Source organism: Nuphar pumila, chromosome 7 (genome assembly GCF_984573655.1).
Source record: "Nuphar pumila chromosome 7, dmNupPumi1.hap1.1, whole genome shotgun sequence".
Taxonomy (NCBI): domain Eukaryota; kingdom Viridiplantae; phylum Streptophyta; class Magnoliopsida; order Nymphaeales; family Nymphaeaceae; genus Nuphar; species Nuphar pumila.
The window spans coordinates 44,784,511-44,803,557 of record NC_143255.1 but is presented as its reverse complement, the minus strand read 5'-3'; positions in this window follow the sequence as shown (position 1 = coordinate 44,803,557).

Here is a 19,047-nt window from a genome sequence, read left to right as displayed (position 1 = left end):
TCAAAAGGAGAAGCCTTGGTACCAAAATATCAAACATTTCATTGAAACTGGTGAATTTCCCCCAAAAATGCCAAAAAGGGAACAACGTGCAATTCAGCGTATGTCTACCCGTTATTTCATTTTGACCAATGTCCTCTACCGTCATGGTTTCAGTTCTGAGTACGCAAGATGCTTAGACAAAGAAGAAGCTATGGAAGTTATCCAAAAGGCACATGAAGGGATTTGTGGTGGTCATGTCGGCTATCAAACTCTTGTCAAGCAGATCGTCCGAGCAGGGTACTACTAGAATACCATGCAACAGGATTGTCATCGTTTTGTGAAAAAGTGTGTCAAGTGTCAGATGCACGCACCTTTCATCCATGCGTCGGCTACATATTTACAATCAGTTGTTTCTCCTTGGCCATTTTCTATGTGGGCTTTCGACATCGTCGGCCCGATTACCCCTTTTGCTTCCAACGGCCACAAATACTTTCTGGTTGCGACAGAGTATTTCACCAAATGGGTTGAAGTTGTTACTCTACGCACAGTAGAAGGCCCCCTTGTGGTTTCTTTCATTCACAAGAACATTCTTTGTCGCTTCGGCATACCACATGACATTGTTTCAGACAATGGGAGCCATTTCAAAAATGAGAAGATGAAAACCTTCTGTTCTAAATTCAAGATTTTCCATCATTTCTCAGCCCCCTACTATCTTCAAGGGAATGGCCAAGCAGAGGCTACCAATAAGATTCTGATCCGTATTTTGGAAAAGACTGTGAGAACAAGTTAAGATTGACAAGAGAAAATTCATGATGCACTTTGGGCATACCGAACCACCATTCGAACTTGTTTACAGAACTTGTTTACGGAACTGAAGTAGTGTTGCCTCTCCATGTCCAGAAGCCCGCTCTCAAATTTGCTTCCCTTATAGAATTGCCACTTGATCAGTATCAGCAGCAGAGATTGGTGCAGCTGGATCTACTGGATGAAAAAAGGCTCAAGGCAGCAGAGCATGCTCAAGCTTATCGACAGAGGATAGCTCGACATTATGCCAAGTCCGTCATTGAGAGAAGATTTCGGGTTAATGATTTGGTGCTCAGATCGACAACCCATTTGAAGCATCGACCACGGGGCAAGTAGTCACCCAATTGGAAAGGCCCTTATGTGGTTAAGGAAGCATTGCCTCGCAATTCACATCGTCTAATCAATGCAGACGGGGTGGAAATGCCAGACCCTATCAACGCTTTGCATCTGAAGAAATTTTATACTTAGAATTTTCATTCTAAAGCCTTTTGTACTATTCAAATAGTCATTTCAATAAAATAATGATCTTCTATCAATTCTTACATTCTTCTCCATGATACTGGAGCATTTTATTTTGGTCTATAATCATCTTCTTTTATCATATGTAGGCAGGATTAGACAAAAGCCCTTTTCCTCAAATTTTATTAATTCTCAACTGATCTTGTGATTCACTTTTGGTTTGATCAAATTTTCATCAGACTATTTCCAATTTCTGTCAAGTATTAAAATCTTCGTGAATCTTATTAAATTCCATCCAATCTTTATCTTTGAAAATACCCTTTCGGGTTAAGGGATAAACCTGATACCTCCTTTCAATGAGGTATTCTTTTTTGTTATTTTCTCCGTTCAGGATAAGTGGATAAATACTGAATTATCTTCTAAAACTCATTTTGAAAATCTAGCTCATCTTCAAAACCCGGTCCTTGCACTGGTTATCTCTCAAACTTTTTCAATCATATATCAAGCTCATTTGGAAAATCCGGTTCTCACACCGGTAAATTTCTAACATCAGTCTTCTGATAAAATACTTTCCTTTTGCAAAAATCAAGTTCTGACTTGAACTTCCCAAGATTTGATATTTCCAAAAGATTTGGCATCTCGCTGGTCATATATTTTCCCAAAAGGATCCAACACTCGTTGGTCATGTCTTCCAAAAGATCCAGCATCTCGCCGGTCATATATTTCTAAAGGATCCAACATCTCGCTGGTCATGTATTCTCAAAAAGATCAAACCCTCGTTGGTCATGTATTTCCAAAAGGATCCAACACTCGTTGGTCATGTCTTCCAAAATACCCAGCTCCCGCTGGTCATGTATTCCAAAAGGATCCATCATCTCGCTGGTCATGTATTTTAAAAAGTCCCAGCTCACAAGTGTCGAGCTCCTCAAGTCAATCTGTTTCACAAATCAAACCTTCAAGATATGATTTCTCCATTCTCTCATTTCCAAACCTTCGGGTTTTCAACCTTTTCAAATCCAATCACTCTCAAACCATCAGATTAAATCCTTAATTTTTAAAATCCAGTGTTCTTCACTGGTCGGGATTTGAAATCCAGTATTTTTATTGGTCGTGATTTGAAATCCAGTTTCTTATAACTGGTCGGGATTTGAAATCCAGTATTTTTCACTGGTCGGGATTTGAAATCCAGTTTCTTATAACTAGTCGGGATTTGAAATCCAGTATTTTTCACTGGTCGGGATTTGAAATCCAGTGTTCTTCACTAGTCGGGATTTGAAATCCAGTATTTTTTCACTGGTCGAGATTTGAAATCCAGTTTCTTATAACTGGTCGGGATTTGAAATCCAGTATTTTTCATTGGTCGGGATTTGAAATCCAGTTTCTTATAAGTGGTCGGGATTTGAAATCCAGTTTCTTATAACTGGTCGGGATTTGAAATCCAGTGTTCTTCAATGGTCGAGATTTGAAATCCAGTATTTTTCACTGGTCAGGATTTGAAATCTAGTATTTTTCACTAGTCGGGATTTGAAATCCAGTTTCTTATAACTGGTCGGAATTTGAAATCCAATATTTTTCACTGGTCGGGATTTGAAATCCAGTTTGTTATAACTGGTCGGGATTTGAAATTCAGTTTTCATAACTGGTCGAGATTTGAAATCCAGTGTTTTTACTGGTCGGGATTATCAAAATCCAGTTTCTCATAACTGGTTGGGATTTCCAAAACCTAATATATTTCATCAGTCAAGTTTTCTAAGGTTTGATTCTTACACCATTTCTTCAAATTACAGTTAAAGATCTCATCAAAATTCATATTGAGTGATTATTTCATAAAAGAATGCTTGAACATTATGCCAATTTACTAAAAATAGTTGTCGATTCCAATATTCTCACTACACAAAAGAATTACCTCAGATTACCTCTAGTATTTCTTTCCAAAAAGGTGAAACTTTTTGCGAAAAAGAGGTAAAATTCAAATCTTTTCCTGTTGGTCAACCAAAAGGATGTAAGAAATGTCCTTGGTATGATTAGCAAAAGAAATATTCAACGATGTTGAAAAGCCAGAAGCGGATTGATATTGATCATGGCTATGGCGCATGTTTAAAGACAACTATCTGGCAATCAGGCAGTGGAAATATCTCGAGCTATAAAAAGAATCCACTCAACCCGTATCTTCTCATTCATTTAAAGTTACAATCAAATATCCGCAAAAGGGATCTCTCAACTGTCGCCGAGATGAAGACGAATATGCGAGGTAGACCCCTGGGGCCAAAGAAGATTTGGATCATCTCCAAGATGAAGGAGTTTGTGAAGGATCCTTCCAGGGAAAGTTCAGATCATCGTCGAGATGAAGGCGAGTGCGATGAACCTACCAACAAACCCTAAAAGACATTTGATTTCTGCTATCCTCTAAAGACCCTTTTTTATCCAATATCATCAATAGAATGCCTGAGAAAAAGAAGAATCAGAACATCTCCAAGATGAAGGAGTTTGTGACGTGCTCTTCCCCGAAAAAAAGAGAGAAAAGTCAGAATACATCCAAATAAAGGATGATGTAAAAAACCCGAGAAAGTTCAATGACTCAAAAAGGAGTGCAAAAAGATCATCGTGGGAAAAACATCTAGATATCAATCTGCCAAAATTGCCAGAAGTCATATTTTCTCATACGAAATTCTTTTATCAATATCTTTTCATTACTTGCTTTTATGAAATTAAGTTTGTTTCTTTTCTTCTCATATCAGAGAAATGGATAGCTTCCTTGAAGAAAATCATCAGCGCTAAAATTTTGAATTTGACTCTTAAGACCAATAAGTTAACCTCGTTGGGTGAAATACTCTAGGTAAAAGAGGGAATATCTTTTGCACATACGAGCACATTCTCAAGCATTTGAATCAGTTATAATTTTATCGTATTGACAAAATTTTCTAGCTATTTCAAGAATGAAATAAACATTCAAAATTCCATTTTGATGCAACCTAGCGTTGTTTATATTTTCTAGAAGAGTTGCCTCCTTCAGAGGAAGTATCGCTTCCTGCCCCGTCATGGTTTCTTCATTTGAGAAATCCGTATGGTAGATTTTCCCATTCAGATTAAAGGTTAAGCCTGAACCTCGTGCCATGAGGTATCTTCCTTTTTCAGGTTTGGGTTAAACCTGAGTTTCGTTCCTACAAAATTTTTCGCTTTAACGAGATGTTTTCTTTCAAGTCCCATCATGGTTCCTTCCCATCGAGGAATCCATGCTTCATATATCCATCCAGGATATGATCCTACCTGAGCTTCATTTCACGAGGCATTTTTCAAAAATGTCCCATCAAGATCCTCATGTATTCCTTTCCTCATTCAATTCATCTTGATATATCTTCATCCCATCCAGGTTAAGGGCTAAACCTGAACCATTCCGAAAGCGTATCTTGTCTCACCCATGAGACTTGATCAAAATTCTTATCTTCATCATTTCGGGATCTTCGCCCAAAGTCTCGTCACGACTTCCTCATCTTCTGCTCAATCATATCATTCTCGAGGATTTCATCCCCTCAAAACTATTCAGGATAAGGCTTTAAGCCTGAAGAGCCATATTTTTCAAATAAATTCTTCCACACCCAGTTCGGATCAGTTGACTGAGGCATTTTCAAAATTTGGACTGTTATCTTTGCCACTAAGCTCGGCTTTCAACCAGCTTAGTAGCAAAGAGGGGCATTTGTGAACACCCCAAAATTTTCAAAGTTTGGTAAAAATGACCTTATATTTTTCATCTGGCATCCTGTTGGATCCACAACCCTATATTTTTCAGTTCGGGGTTGTAAACCTCAAAATATTTCCTAAAAATCCGGATATAAACCCGCTTTCTGAAGAAATTTTTCCAAAAATAACCTTGAGTTCTCAGAAAAAACTCTCTCTTGTAAATACTTTGCAAAAATACAAAAAAATCAGTCTTAAATCTTTATTTTCTCGTAAATCTTAGGATTTTATTCTAAAAATACAAAAACATGGGAAAACAACACCAAAAAATCAAAAAAATCGAAAAAACTATGTGAAAAATGAAGGGTTTTAAGATTTTCAAAGTTAGTTTTGCTAAATACTTCATTTTTGAAAAACCATTTTATGAAAAACTTTCTTTAAGGGGACCTCCTTTTTGAAAAAAGGGAAACCTGCAATGGTCGCAGGCTCGCTTATCCTCTCCGCCTTCGATTTTCAACATCCCTCTTCGCCCTCCGCCTTCAATCTTCAACCATTTTTTTTTCTCTCGAACCTTCCATGCTCTCTTTAAGAAGAGACCTCGATCTTCTTAAGAGGATCCTCCATTTTTCTTGCTAACAACCATCGACTTGGCTTCAGGAAGATTGAGTTTTCTTCTAATCCGTCATCCACTCTCTTGCAACAATCCTCCTCCAGCACCCTTCGAGGCACTTCCCCCCTCTGCAAAAGGTCGGTAAGAATCCTTCTCTCACCTCTGGTTCCCCTTTAATATTCCCTTCACATTGTTGTATTTCCATCTCCCAGTTTCGTTTTATCATCTTATTCCCTGGTTTTACTTCATTGATGCACCATTGAGTATGTTGGTTTGCTCATAAGCAATACCGACTCCTCATGTGCAAAATTAAAGGGGTCACAGTATCCCAACATATCGAAATCCCTGTTCATGTGGTTATTTTATTCTTTTAGCATTAACTAGTTACGAATTTCCATTTGTTTTTCCTCTGCCGATATGGGTCCAGCCTTGGCAGATCAACACTCGGTTTTTAGATATTGTGTATGTCATGCGTTGTTATTTCTTTCCTCTTTGCACAATTTAGCCTTTGTTTGATTCAATTTCACCATGAACCCCTTTAGTATCATCGTCTTGAAATTATTAAAGTTATACCACAATGAATGTCATATAATATCCAACATCCTCTACATGATCTATTTGTGAATATTTTACAGAGACCTTAGATCGAATTGCGATTGTGGGAATATTCTTGACAGACGACCTGATCTGGTTCATTAAAAAGATCATAGGAATGGTCATCCAGAGGTATTCCTGGGCTAAAAAAAACCCATGAAGATCTCATTCATACCTTGCGAAATTTTCATAGTTTTAAAAGACTAGAGGTAGTTCACCTCATGAAGTTTTCAATCTCCAAGCAAGAATGGAATAAATGGGGAAGAAAATAAATGGAGCACAACATTGGGATGACCATCATCATACATAATAAGGCCTCCCTTCCCTTTAGCCTGCCATGAAGAGGAACCTTGTATTGAGTTATTCTCCTTCCAAACCATGGTCCGACAGGTTTGATCCACCATGCACCAAACGGAAATAAACTTGTGGCGCACATAAGTAGCAGAAACCGATTCATTGCTCTAAATTTTGACAATCTTATATCTGAAATGGATTTGGTAGACAATTTATTACATTAAGTGTGAAGGATCTATATCTATAGTTGTTCTACTATAAATTTCTTCCTTATTTGTTATAGATTCTCATTTCTTGATATCAGTATTTGCAATAACTTTGTTCCATTTGCTGCAAAAGTCTGCAGAATAACTACTGTGAATATTCTCTAGTCCCATGGCAAGGTCAGGCTTAAATATTTTTGTAAGATCGATTAATTTCATTATATATTCACTCATGATACCCCATTTGCTAGTTTTAGTATATGTTTGTTATCATTCTATCTCTTCTTTTCTATTTCTCCCTTGATTACATTTTTTTATTTTATGATTTCTGCTGCTTCACTCTTTTATTGGTTGTCACCATTACCTCTCAAGGCATAATTTGATTTAATAGGTCCCATCTTCCCCTTTACTCATATTTCACAAAAAAAAAAAAACTTATCTCTTTTATAAAGGAAGTAATCATCAGTATCTCTCGTAGATTCTTACTTGAGGGTAAACTCTTGGAGAGTTTGTGAAGCATAATAAATGAGTTTCCAATAAAAGATGAATCTAAGTTGTTCCTTGCTCTTATTCTGTTTTACAAATCCAGATTTGTTTCATTGTGTCATTTGCCACCCTCTTATTGCATGACCTGATTCGTTGAGAAGGATTATGAGCTCGTAGATATGCAGATAAGAGGACTAATAAAGCTCTGCCCTCTTATTAACTGTCGGAAGAAAAATCCTCTTTCAGAATGAATCAGATAAAATTCCTGAGGTGTTGCAGGGAATGATCAACTGATTTTTTTTATATATATATAGTGGACTCACTTTGTTAAAAAGGGACATCGAGTTTCTCGATATTCTCCATCGAGTTTTCTGTGGCAGAGTCACTATGCTTTCAAACACCTTTCCCTTACACAACACCTTACCACTGTATCCACCACAGTAGTGTAAAACATCAACTTTCCTCAATATGCCTTTACACAACATAATATCCGTGGCAATTACACAGATTGTTCTGTTCTTTTTGTTGTTCCTGTATATCCACGTCTCCAGCATGCTATTCACTACAAGCACCAATTATCTGTAGTTAATTTTAGATGCATTTACAATCATGCATAATGAACCTTCAGTGATATTATTGCATCAGTCGTTGACTGTACCATGGAAATGGTTTTGGGCTGGTTAAACAAAGATATATTCATATGTTGGTCCAGTCCCCAGCCAGATCCAATTCCAAATAGTCGGTCTTGAGAGATCTGGTGATGATATTGCTATTTTGTTAAACTACCTGTGCACCATTCTCCATTATTTTGTTGTCCTACAGTAACACCCCTGCATTTTCATCATCTCGGCACCACCTGGCACATCTTGCAGCATGTCTGCTACATGATGCACCTGCCTCAGCTTCAACTCTTGCACACCATGTGCTCCAACAGCACCCTGTACCTACTTCTTACTTCACACCCACGTGCACCAGCCCCTCACCTTCACTATGCACAACATTGTCTCACTCCAGTACACAGTTTTCCATCTCCAATTCACTGCGTGGTTACAATATATCCACCTGCCATCTAATGTCTCAAATTCCCATACTGCACATTACACACATAGTAATCACCCACAACACCTGTGCATTAGGCATTTGCAGGTTAGTAGTCATGTTTCAATTTACATGATCCAATTCAACTCTTAGATACTGTAGATGGTATCATAAGATCCTCGTTGGGTGCTACAGTGAGTACAACAGGTAATCCTGCATCTAGCATAACAACCAGTTCAGTGTTCGGTGCCACGAGTATTCCACCATTTGAGTCTACCTACCTTTTTAGACTTGATACCCTAAACTCCTCACTGTTTGGTGCTAAAGACCTCTTCCTATACACCATCTTCTGTGTTGTTTTCTTTCTGCAACCGCTTAGTGTTGTGCAACACATGTATCTCCACTTCTTTAGCTTCAACACATTCACTATATCTTCATCCAGCACCACATAATCAGAATAGTGTATACATCAAATTTGAACACCTGTATGCTGCCACCAGATTAGCATCATCTCTCCTGCTTTCATCACATCACAGCAGTGCATATCCCTCTTCACAACACTCTACCTACTGTAATACAATGTTACATCCACATTGATTTTTCCTTCACACAGCCTCTGTTTTCTTCTATTTAGCACCAACATCTTCCCTGGTTAGACATTACCTGCCACTTCCTGCTACCACTATACCTACAACACTTACACTCATCTTTAACCACAATTTGTATATGTCACATATATATGTATATATATGAACACCTATATATATATACGTATATACATATATACATATAGATGTATATATAAGTATATATATGTCATCTTCCATCTTCCTATCATTCATATTTTGGTATATGAACATTTCTTTAGATATCCATGTGATATATGCCATTTTTCTTCTATTTTCATGTTAATCCAGTTGTTTTGCAGGGAATATGTGGAAAATATCATTACTTGGGGGTTGTAAATTCAATTTTTGTATTAAATTAGATCTTAATGAGAATTTACATTTCTTATTTTAGATAGAATGAATGAGCATTGTAAATATCATAAATTGCTTATTTTCATGCTTTTTGCTTTTATTTCTCAAAATCTCACAGTGGTGAAACACGAATGGCACGTGCATCATTTCGTAAGAGGTAATTAATCCTAAGTTGATGATTTACATCAATGGCCATAGTCAGGATGTAAACAAAACTTAGCATTTTTATCTTTTATAAAATAACACTAGATCCACACTGGATCCTTTTCAAAATTCATCATGTCTTCTTTAAATATTTTTCTCTTTTATCAGAGTTTAGTTTAAAATTGATTCAATACATATATCAATGGCCATAGTCAGGATATATTGAGAATTAATTTTATTCTAAACTCTATAAAAGCACCAAAATATGTTTGATTCTTCATTTGAATTTAGATATGATTATAATATAATACATTCAATTGCCATAGTCAGAAGTGTATTATATCATTAATCTCATTTACATTCGTTTAAAGAATGAAATACGATTTTCGAATCTAATTTCAAAATTATTTGAATTCATCCATCATTTAGGATAGAATTGCATCATATTTTCAAAATTTCCCTTTTCAAAATTTCCAAGTGATTCTTTTCTCAGATAAAATCTTATCTATAAATTCAAATTCAATTCTATCTTATTTCAAAATTCAAAAATTCAATTTCAAAAGTCGAATTTAACTTTGAAATTCCAAAAACATGTTTATATTCAAATTCTAATCCAAACTTCAAAGTTTAATTTAACTTTGAAGTTATCTTCTATTTCAAAACCAAGTTTATTTTTCTCATCTCCAAATTCAAAATCAAAGTTTGAGATTGATTTGGAATCTCAAAAACTTGACTCTTCTTAAAAATTTTAAATTCAATCCGGGTTTCCAAAACCCAGTTCCATTTTCAAATGTCCCATTTGGACTTTTGGAACCTAAATCCAAAGTTAGATCCTAATCCCAACTTGGATCCAGATTTCTAAGTACAATCCCCACTTTTTGATCTCAGACTTTAGATCCAATTCTATTTTTAGGATCCAGAATTCAACTTCCATCATTGGATCTCAGGCTTCAGATCCACAATTCATTTAGGATCCAGAATTCAACTTCCACTTCTGATCTCAGATTTTGGATCCAAATTCCATTTAGGATCTAGAATCCAATTCCATTTTGAATCTCAGACTTCAGATCCAAAATCCATTCTAGGATTCAGAGTCCAACTCCATCTTAGATCTCAGATTTCGGATCCAACTTCCATTTATGATCCAGAATCCAATTGCATCTTGGGTCTCAGATTACAGATCCAAAAACTTCATTTAGGATCTAGAATCCAATTCCATCTTGGATCTCAGATTTCAGATCCGATTCCCATTTAGGATTCTAAATCCAGAATTCAATCTCATCTTGGATTTCAACTCTATTTAGAATCCAAACCTTTGATTCAAAATTCCATTCTGAACTCCAAATTTCAAATCAAATTCTATCTCAAAATCTAAATTCCATTTTTCATTCCAGATTTCAAGAACCAAGTTTATCTTGATTCCTAAAAAAATCCAAAAGCCAATCCCATTTTCTCAATCTTATTTGGATCTCTTAGAACTCATTCTGATTTCAAAAATTCAAAAGTTAGAATTCAATCACATTCCAAACATTTATCCAAGTTCTAAACTCTAAAGTCCATTTATGACTTTGAAGTTTCCTTTCTTCTCCTTTTATCTCAGCTTCAAGATCATTCCTTTCGAAATCCAGATTTATTTTCCCAAACTCTGATTATTCTAAAAACTTAGAACTTTAAATTTTAAAAGTTCTAGGTTAGAAATAATTTCTTCACTCCATTATCAGATTCATCTCAGAAACACTTGGGAATTTTTTAAATCATTTTCAAAAAGGGCATACATCCTTGCATTGCACAAGCATGATTCTTTGTGCATTTAGACTTAGGATAAATCCTTAGGTAGTATTAAGGCATAGCAAAAGGCATGAATTCGACCCTTGGTTCGATTACTCCTAGTTAAGGCGCCAGGAACGGTCGAACCTCATACCGACGAGCGGATCCCGTCTCCCAGTTTTCTCGCAAATATTTCAAAAACGAAGTCGAGTTATTTTCTTAAATATCTTCAAAATTAAGGTCAAGTGAGACCCTGCAAAAGAATTTCTCTTCTCTTCTTTTATTTTCTCTTCTCTCTTCTTTTCTGTCTTTTATTTTCTCCCTTCAAAAAGGAGGAAGTAGGGATTGGAAAGGAAAATAGAAGGAAGAGAGAGAATATTACGAGAGAAAAATTTTTACAATGATCACAGGTCGTTGTGAGAGGCGTACACCTCAGTACCTGAGGCGTACGCCTAAGAGGCAAAGCGCATGCTCAACGCCTCGCTTCGCCTCATCGCATTTAACAACCTTGGTGAGGAATGAAATGGATGTCATCGTCCGTCACTGCAGTGACATCGTCTAGCGAGTGGAAGAGGGATGCCGATTCACCAAGGGTTTTAGAGAAGAGGGAAAATGGTCGACTACTCTCTATAGAGGAGAGAGAAACACGAGGGTTTTTGTAGTTTAAGTCGACTGCCCTTTGTTTTTAAAACAAGTAAGTCATTGGTTCTATTTTTTTTTTTTAAATTAACCAACTACCAGTCGATTGAAAAGTTTAGTCTTAAAAATTTTTAAGTAAAACAAAAATTTCAAAAAAACATTATAAGTCCAATAATGAGCAAATACTAAGTTCTCTTCTAATTCTCATAAAATCTGTATTTTGAGTGGTTTAGTAAAAAAGCCGGCATGTTGTGCATTTATGAGTATAAAATTTAAAGAAATATCACCTTCTAAAACATGATCTCATAAAAAATGATGTCTCACCTCAATATGCTTAGTTCGTGAGTGTTGAACAAGATTTTTTGAAAGATTTATAGCACTAGTGTTATCACAATAAATAGTTGTTGTAGAGTAATTCAAACCAAAATCTCTTAAGGTTTGCTTCATCCATAGTACTTGTGTACATGCTAAACTAACTGCTATATATTATGCTTTAGTTGTTGAGAGTGATACCGAATTTTGCTTTTTACTAAACCAATAGACTAAGGAATGTCCTAAGAAGTGACAAGTTCTACTAGAACTCTTGCAATCAGATTTGCTTTCATCAAAATTTGCATCACTATATGAAACTAAATCGAAGGAAGATGACTTTGGGTAAAATAATCCAAAGTCTGAAGTATCTTTCAAATATCGAAGAATTTGTTTTACAACAATTAAGTGTAATTCCTTCGGATTAGCTTGAAATCTAGCACACATACATACACTAAACATTATATCTGGTAGACTAGCAGTTAAATATAATAGAGATCTGATCATACTTTGTAGAGATTAGTATCTACAGTTTTACCGTTTTCATCTTTGTCAAGCGAAGTAGTTGTGCTCATAGGATTTCTTCTTGATTTAGATGAGTCCATGCCAAATCTTTTAAGAAGTTCTTTTGTATACTTGACTTGGTTGATGAAGATTCTTTCTTCAGTTTCCTTTATTTGAAGTCCAAGGAAGTAGTTTAATTCGCCCATCAAGCTAATTTCAAACTCTTTCTGCATAGCTTTAGCAAAATCTTTGCAAAAAAAATCATTAGTAGAACCAAATATTATATCATCAACATAATTTTGCACAATAAGAATATCTGAATTTAGATTTTTAACAAATAGAGTGAAGTCTACCCGACCGATGAAAAAATCAAATAGTTCTAGAAAACTTCGTAGTCTCTCATACCATGCTCTTGGTGCTTATTTGAGTCCATACAAAGCTCTTTTTAATTTGTAGACTCTTTCTAGATATTTCTCATCTTCAAAACCTGGTGCTTGTTCTACATAAACTTCTTCATTGATGTATCTATTCAAAAATGCACTCTTAACATCAATTTTGTATAACTTAAAATTCTTGTAGCTAGCAAAAGCAAACATCATTCGAATTGACTCCAATCAAGCCACAAGAGCGAAGGTTTCATCAAAATCTATGCCTTCCACTTTCATCCCAATTTACTTGAAATGCCATTTTCTTCTTGAATTGATCCTTAGGCTTGACTTTGAGAAAAGGACAATCTCTTTTGATATGTCCAGCCTTTTTTGCAGTTGAAACACTTAACTTCATCAGAATATTGATGGTTCAGTTTTCTTCACCTTTCTTTGAAATCTCTCATTTTTGATGAATCTTTTGAATTGCCTAGTGATAAGGGCAATATCTTCATCCTCATCTGAATCTTCAGAATCTGAAGTGACCTTGAATGCAAAAAAATTCTTCTTTGGTTCTTCTTCTTGTCTATCTTAAAGTTAAACTTCATATGCCATCAAATTACCAACCAAGTCTTTAAGAGAAAGGGTGTTCAAATCATTGGCTTCTTTTATTGTTGTGGTCTTTTTTTCTAATTTTGAAGTTAAACACCTCAAGACTTTTCTAACCAAATCCACTTGTGAATAATCTTTCCCAAGGAATTTGAGTGTATTTGCAATGTTAGTCATTTTTGTTATCATTTTAGAAATTGACTCATTTTGCTTTATTTTAAATAATTCAAATTTATGAACTAAAGAAGCAATTTTAGATTCCTTAACCTTTGACGTACCTTCATGAGTCACAAGAAGAGTATGCCAAATTTTATTTGCAGAGGAATATTGAGAGATTTGATTGAACTCTACCTTGTCAATGTCACAATATAGAGCATTCATAGACTTGGCGTTGAGTGAAACAATTTTCTTTGCTTCATTGATTCATACGCTGAAATCTATTGATGGTGCTTCATACTTTTCAAAAATGACCCTCCAAATTTCAAGATTCATGAATTATAGAAATATTGTCATTCTTACTTTTCAGTATCCATAGTTTGTTCTGTCAAATAGAGGAGGACGGACTGAGGAGCATCCTTTTTTGTGCTGAGAAGACGATGTTATTGTCATGCTAGATGATGGTAAAATCAAAATATAACAAACCTTGCTCTGATACCAAATGAAAGTATTGTAGGATCAATGCAACCAACACTAGAGGGGGGTGAATAGTTCTTTTAAACTTCGTCTTTGGAATTTGAAAGATTTTGAATTCTGCAAAGCAATCCCATACAAAGAACACAAATTTTATCCTGGTTCGGTCCTCCAGACCTACATCCAGTCGCCAAGTAAAACCCGTTTGATATTTTCACTATTAAACTTGTATCACCACAAGATCAAACAGACCAAAACTGGTCTCACTTTCAGCAACAACCCTTTGGAAAGCAAACTTTTCCTTTAAACCAAGGAGACTCTGTCCTTTTAAAGAAAAAATGAAATAAACAACTTACAATCAACCTATGAGACCTTCTTATGAATGCAAAGGAAGTGAAATAGGTTTGCAGAGGCTTCTAAGGCTTCAGAAATATTTAACTCACGATTTCACTGACTCGCAAAAGGAATTTGAGTGAAGAACTTTAGTGAAAAGACTTAGTGAGTGAGAAAATGAATGCTTGAAAGAATAGGAGTGAAAAACACAGCATTCGATGTTTCAATTCATTTATTTTGAGTATAGATCTCACTCTTATTTATAGTTGAAAATTTTCAGAAGTTGGTGGTACGAAGGGGTGTCAAACAAACAGTTTTGAACAGTCAAAATGTTTAAAAAATGAAAGAACGCAACTTCTGAAAAGTTCAAGAAAATGGCTATATTAGTCGATTAAAAAAGTTATCAGTCGACTTAAATCAAATATTAGCAAACTGATTGTTAAATCAGTCGACTACTATGTCTAGCTGAAAAGATTTGAATTCAGGATTTTGAAAATTAGTCAACTAAAGAAAAATTAGTCGACTGATGAAAATCATCAGTAGACTGAAAAAAACTTTTAATCGACTTCTGTTAAAATTTTTAAAAATCAGACATTCGGGTCGGTCGACTAAGAGTAGATTAGTCAACTGATCAGAAAATAGATATTTGGCTTTGAAAAAGGTGTGAGAAAATTGGTCGATTGATAAAGACTATTGATCAACTGATAAAACTAAAAATATAGGTAAAGAGCTTTCTAAAATGATTTTTGCAAAGGGTTTTTTTAGAAAAGTTTTCCTAAGTATTTTTAAGGTGTAATGCCAAGTGAGATATGCAATCAAAGTAAGGCTCTTACAAGAATCTAAGAATTTAAAGAGATTTACACTTGCACGAAATCTTTAATCAATTCTTCAATGTAGAACTTGTAAACTTCTTTAATTCTTTTCTTCTTTCTTTATTGTCATACCTAAAATCCAGTTGTTTCAATTGTTCATCATCAAAATATCATACTTGAATTATCGTGTACAACTTCTTTGTCTTAACAGAAATAGTTCAAGTTCATGTAATACTCTAATTTTGAAATATTAGCAGTTTTATGATTCAATTATATTTCTATTTGCATTTAGGCTCGGTTTGAAAACTCTCTTGGGTTAAAAAAGTGGATTCCATAATGGCCATGGATTTAGCAAATCCTCAGTACTCTTTAAAATCTACTAAGGATTTCCCACTTCCATAGTTATGTTGTTTGGGATGCAGCTTTACAATAATAAATGAACTGACCATCGAGAGTGTAACCATCGCTGAAATGAGGAATTGGAACTCGCAAAGGTCATGCCAGTTCCTACTTTTCTCCTTTTTCAAGGCTCCCAAACACTTTTGAAGGTGGGGATTCTACACTTACCACTCCGGTGACCTCCAACGGTCACTCCCCAAACAGAGCCTTAATCTTGTGGATTTGCCAATCGATGGAAGTAGTAGTGTTAGATAAGAAAGAATGAGGAGACAGGACTTGTAAAATCAACTTCACAGTAACAGGTTTAAAAAATTTGTATTTACGAGATATATTGTTTTTAGAATACATTATGATCTTTTTAACTGTAAAATCAACTTCACAGTTGGTGCAGCTTGGCACACATGGTAGCATTCTGATCGTTATCAAGTATAATGGTTTTATATCTAAATTAAAGATAAAATGGGATAGGTGACAGGTCGGATCCAGTTCTAACCCGGTCCCAAGCACCTATTTATTAAACCAATTCTGACTCGGATCTGGCTAAACCCAACATTATTTGTTCTGAAGTTGACGTGGATTCAGATATGAATCATCCAGACTGATAATATGGGTCGGATCTTTACATCCAAGTCGTGTGTGGGACTATCCAAAATTTTAAAAAACAATGGGACTTTAAGTCACTTCTCATGTGAAAAGAAAACAGAAAGTTGTCACATTATTTGTGACCCGTGATAATGCTGGGTTTAGGCTTGTCACGTTGTTTTCCATTAATGCAAAAAAGGGCTGGCCCCAATCTTTCCATGTCCACACTATTAGCAAAAGGAGTGGAGGTTCCTTTTCAACTAGGGGTGTCAACGGGTCGTGTTTACTCCCGATTAAGACCCGGGACTGGACCCAAAAGGTTCAATTAATGCATAGATCCTGTATAGTTTGTGAAATGTTATACCAGATTGGGCCGGACCTAATTTTTGATCAAGACCCACAATTTTTCAATGTAAAATCGATAAAAATATTATTTTATGGAGTATGGTTTGCATCCGGTTCATGTAGTTCTTATCGGGTTCGGGTATGATTTCTCTTATAGTGAACCCGATTAAACCTGGGTTTGGACTCAATACCATACTCAAAAATCGAGTCCAGGTCTGGTTTCACTTGGGAACTAATCAAACCCTTGACACCCCTACTTTCAACTATTCAACGATGGAGTTTAATGGCCTTACAGTGGTAGGTTTTGTTTTTTGTTATAAATCTTTTTAAATTGGTAAAATTAAATATAGAATGAACATGCTTAGGGAGAAAGTGCTGACCGCTTCAACACAGGTTACTGTCACTCGGTGTTTAGGTGCCTTTAAGTGAAAAGCCCTGTAAGGGGGTTTGGCTGTCGATGACTAAACTACGAGTTTATCTGACAGGGGGCAGGTCTATTAAGTGACCTGATTCTCGATGAGGGTTTTTGTGATGAGTTGTGGAGCTTGATTCAAAGTTCTTGCCCTTGTAGTAAGGGGGGTTCGGGGGCTCCTCCCTTCAGCACGGGTCTCGTTGCGTGTTCAACGGGCGAGAGTTCAGGGGAGCTGGGGAGTTTTAGGGGGTAATGCCCCCCAGAAGTTTTTTTTTTCTTCTTGGGCTTATGTTTGAGACCCGGTGTCTTATGGATAAGACCTGATTTCTTTAGGTTTAGGGATGCCATCCTTGCCTTGTATAAATTCTTTCTTTTCTTTCTTTTTTGTACCTGTCGAGAAAGAGCAATAAAGGTTTTTTTCTCTTAACGGCTATGGTTTTTTACTTTCTCTCGGATTTGAGAGGAGATTTTTTTACGTAAATCTATGTTCTTGCTGTGTTTTGTTTTCTTCGGTTGTTTTTTGCGGTTTTTGTAACATTTTGATCATTAATAAAAAAAAAGATAAAAAAATAAACTAACGATAATAAATATATATTTTTTTGATAGGCAAGCTGAGGTTAAGTAGACCTCCACCAGTTATATATCATATCATTGGGATTTGAACTTGCAACATCCCAGCACAAGGTGACTTGCACTAACAGCTCCTACAAAACAAGCAGAGCCCCGTTGATTCAGTAATAAATATTTCGCATAGTATAGAAACCATAAACAAAAAAAACAGAGAGCCAAACAAACAGGCAGTAATATAAGAACATGGGTGGTCGCAATTTTTGAACCTTAAGGTGTATCTGTTTCTAGGGCTGCACAATGAGCTCTAGCTGGTAATTAAACGAGCCGAGCTTGATTAAACTTGATTAGCCCGATTACGCTCGGCTAAGAGAGACATATGGGCATTACTTTTAGGATATGTAGCATTTTTGTTGACTAATAAAAAAAAAGTTGTCTTTAGCTAAGTGGGTAACGTGTTTGCCATGCATGTGTGAGGTCTTGAGTTTAATTTTAATGTTAATGCTGGTTAAGTCGAGCTAAGCCAGGCCAGAGCTTGAACTCAAACCGAGTTTGTACACAACCTTTCAAGCTCGGCTAGATTCGAGCTGAGATTTTTGAGCCTGAGCTCGTGTGCCTATCTGTCTCACCTCAAATTGTGAGGAGACCCACCTTCAGGTGAAAGTGGTCTCTTTCATGCTTGGGGTGGAATGAACACACAAGCGATAAAGGAGGTAGGAGCTCGCATAATAAATGTGGGTTCCCTTCTTTCACAGGAAAGTAGGCCACCCCTCCCCGTAGGGAACCGTTCTTAATCCAGGGCACCCCTTTAGACAAAAAAAAAAGTGGGTCTTTTTTGGTAGATAGCGACTCTCTCTCTCTCTCTCTCTGAGTAAATAACAAAACACTGGTTAGGTTATTAGTTAATTAGAAGAACCAACCAGCTCATTGGTTGTTACATTTGACCTAACCTATTGATTTTCATCGAGCACAAAGACATGCTTGATCGAAAATCACTTAGCAGACCATTACTTAGATAGACAGAGTGACTAAGATTTCCTAAATAATTATTTCTTTTTCAGAACAATACGAGTTATTATGTCAATAAAGAAACAGTAATATTTCAGAACTTATGTGGGTGATTGAGTATCAACCCAAGAACAGATGCCAGATGCCTGATGCCTTCTTTTTGTAACTAGCTAACAAGCTAAGAGTCCCTTTTCAATTTACACTTTATTTGCACACAAATATATATATATATATATATATATATACAGAAAAATTGGTAGCAGTGGGACTCCGCTGGCCGTTCATCCAGCCTTGATGGACGGCCAGCGAAAAAACATGGAGAAAACTAGTTTTTCTCTTTTTTGGCTTTTGTGTCACTAAAGGCTCCAGTTTTTGCTGTGGCCTTTAGTGACAGGTTTTTGACCTTCTCTAAAGGGGCAAAAACACGAAAAAGCAGTTTTGCCCCTTTTCACATTTTTTTTCATGGTCGTCCATCCCTCTGATAGCTGCGCACCTAATAT